The sequence below is a fragment of the Chinchilla lanigera genome, unplaced genomic scaffold (genome assembly GCF_000276665.1).
Source record: "Chinchilla lanigera isolate Chin_1 unplaced genomic scaffold, ChiLan1.0 scaffold00102, whole genome shotgun sequence".
Classification (NCBI taxonomy): Eukaryota; Metazoa; Chordata; class Mammalia; order Rodentia; family Chinchillidae; genus Chinchilla; species Chinchilla lanigera.
In genome coordinates, this window is record NW_004955503.1 from 1,077,324 (window position 1) to 1,081,174 (window position 3,851).

The following is a 3,851-nucleotide window of genomic DNA, read 5'->3' on the forward strand; positions in this document are numbered from 1 at the left end:
ATTCAGACACAAACTGCAGGGTCTACAGTTTGTGAACCACCTAAATCTATGTCTCCAGTCAGTTCAGGACTCATACAGGAACCAGATGCAGCCCAGATGGGTAGCAGTCACAGGCTTCCCCAGCCTCGAGTAGCTTGTGGGTCTGGGCAAAGGCAATGCACAGACTCAAATCCACGGGCCCTGCAGCTCCCAGAGTACTTGCTCTCTCGCCGCAGGGCTCGCACGGCTCGCAGGACTCAGACAGCCTGCTCACCCTGCCCGCAGCCAGAGAAGTCCCCAGGGCCTCTCTGCCTCCTCAGCAACTCAGTCTGTAATGTCCATGGGGTCCTTGTTCACGTGTTCTGCCCTCAGGGATTAGATGGGAAATATCTGTCTCTCTCTGCGTGTTTCAGCTTTGAATCGTGGTGGTATGGGTGGAGCACAGTCTCCAACCCACAAGCCCTGCAGCTCCCGGAGTACTCGCTGTCTCAGCCCAGGGTGCGTGGTGCTCCTATGATTTATTTTGGGTAAAAAGGGTTCTAGTTCTTATGACTTGCCTTAGGGCAGAGAAATCCTAGTTTGAATTGCTTGCCTAAAGTGTATAAAATGAAGCAAGTAACAGTAAGACAAGAGAAGATCTGAGAGAAATTTTGAAGCTTTCACTTTGGGATATTGTTTGGTTTTGAGCCTCAACAAAGAAAACAGCAGCAAAAATAACAATAGACTTATCTCAACTATCTCTTATGCCTTGATAAGAGATATCAACAACCATACTGATGGAACTGTTTATCCAGAGTCTCCCTGGTACTTGACGTTTTCTTTAAAATAATTTTGTGTCTTCTGATCTTCACTCTGCTCCTTGTCTACAGAGTCCCACTTGCCCATGCTCTATTTAGACAACCCATCTCCTCTACCACAAGATTGTCTGGCACTGGTCCTTGTGTCTATCTCAGTGATCAAGATTAAAGTCTGCTTCGATGTGCTATAACATGTACCAGTGTATATTTTTTGTTTAACATTATATAGGTGAATATTATAAACTTCCTGGCACACAGTACAAACTAAAAATAGAGTAGATATTAATAAGTCTGGAATGTCATTCAAATTGCATATCTATTTTCATTAAGAAATATACTTTCATAAATAAGTTATTTAATTTCTCTACATGTTTTTATTAATCAGGTATATGGTTAAATTCTATTTTTCTTAGTAAAGTGATATGCATTACTGCTTATTTACTATACAATAAATGTACAGTATCACAAACACTACCACAACAAATTGAAGAGTATTAGTGTGTACACATACATATATTCACTTTTCAAATAGATCTTACCTTCCCAACCCAACCAATAAAAAATCCAATAAATTTTTCTTTTTCCTTTTATTTTCATTCTGAAAATAACACAGTTTTGCTAGATTAATGCCTTCCAGTACAACTATCTGGAATACACAATCTACTCAATTCAGATAAATGGAAAGACAAGCTTTCTTTATAAAATGAAAGAGTGTTTGTTCTTCATTCCTTGCAATCCTTTTTGAAAATTACATATGTGTATGTATGACAGCTGGCGTGCACACTATTTGTGAATATTTGTATTCTCAGTCTCATTCCCTGTTTTTGCAATTTTCACAAACCCCCACATTTTAATATCATGGAGTCCCTCTGAGAATGGCTTCATCTTAAGTATACATATATGCAGATGGAATAATGTGCTATCTACTGAGACCAATATCTATAATGAAATTTTCATATAAACTGTTCTCAGTGTTGCTGCGGAAATTTAAACATAGCACACTATTTTGTCATAAGTTTGCTAGTGCTCATGATGAAATTTTTTTAGTGTTTCCCTATGATTATTAGAAAGTTACATTCAATACATTAAACAGTAGTACAAGGAATTGTGTAATTGTATAATTATGCATGTACAATTGTTTAAATATACAGTTGCACATGATAAAGTCTTTTTCAATTAAGATTAAATATTTGAAAGATGGCCCCTGAACTAAGATTCTAAACATATTTTATCTGTTATGGTTAAGTGCAGATTTATCAAATACTGATTAGGATGGTTTAAGAACAAGAAGAAAAATGACAAATATCTCACGAAGTATTGAATTTTTTCTCCCTTTACAAAGCATCATTCATCATTTTACCCCTCCTCTACTACATTTCTGTTCTCTGTTCAATTGATGCCTTTGAACTTGGATTTTTTGCTTAGTTGCCCTACCTGTGCTAGACAAAAGAAATCACTACTCCTAGGGGGTAAATGATTTCACTAATATTAACATGTATTTTCCTCCTTTCTTTTTGAACTCTAATCTGTTACAGTACTACACACCTTTCAAATGACTCTACAGTGCTCTCTACTTAACAGTGAGTCAACAGAATTTTAGCCATTTTTTCCTTTTCACAGTTGTAATCCTTTGTTAATGGCAGTATTGTAGGACAAAGAAAAAACCAATATAATGATCTTTGAAGAATAATGATAGGGATAAAATTAGTGGCTGATTGAAAACAAATTAGTATAGACAAACTAGAGTTTTAACAAATTATTGCATCCAGTGACTATGTGATTGAACTTCTAAAGGTGATTCTGCTGTTTCCCAAACAAATTCTTACTGTGGTAATTTATTTTCCTGACATTACAATTGGCTTTTGTGGCTGGAATTTGATATATCTTTGTAAAGTTGTTTCAATTGACATGTTTATTTCAAATTAAGATATAAATGCTTTTGCATGCTTTTGCGGTTTAACATTTTCTTTTAATATAAAAGTTATATCAAAATTTAAAACATTTGTATACAACAAAACCTTGAAAATCATTAAGGCTTAATGGAAAAATTAGTGCATTTAGTTCTTTAATTGAATTTAATAACTGTAAGAGTGTAATTGCTGATATTAAAATCTTTTATAGGGAATCAGGTAAATATAGATTACTAATTCAAATTTAATAAAAAGTGCAAATGAACATAATTATTTTATATTGCTTCAATAGCTTTGAATACTAAGTTTAAAATTCAAATTATTGTATCATTTTATTTTAAAGGACATTAATATCTTACATCATTCATTTGGTCATGGAAATGATCCTACTTTTTCTCTGGGACTATATTTCTACTCTTAAATGTACTTAATTATTGGGTAAAATTTCACAAAAGTGAGTCTATAATGATTCTGACATGTATACACATTTTTGCAGTATGAATGTTGATGGAGTAACAAATCAATTCGTAGTTTTAAAGACCCAGGTATCATTCAGACAATCAGCGCACAAGCACAAGTGCTCCCTTCCTTCCTCCACAAGTGCCTCATGACACTTTGTTTTCTCCTGTGTCTGTGAAGTATATGGGCTCAGTGTAAAGGTTTTTCTTGCCTAGATTTTTTTCTATGATTGCTAATCAAATGTATGACCTCGTCAACTCTTAACATACTAGTTAAATAAAAATTTATAAACTTTAAATGACTTTAGTTCATGATAGTAGAAAACTTGTATTGTAAATTTAAATATTTAACCTTCTGCAACTTAGATATCACCAGCATTTGCACAGGACTTTCTAACTTGAATTTCAGAGTTACAATAACATTAATATTCAAATCTCACTAGCTTTGTTACATTATTTTATTAGTACATGTTTGCAGTATATGATGATTAAATTTTCCATGGCAAGTTAATACATGTACATTACACATCTTAATTCTTTCTTTTTCATCCCCTTCACCTCCCCTCGATCCCCCTTCCTCCATTTCTTAGTTCTTAGGCCTTTTGCAGAAAACCTATCTCCCTATATCTTATTACCTTTTATTTTGCTTTATATTTATATTTTGTGTTTTTGATCTAATAGAAATCATGTGATATTTAAGACTGTGT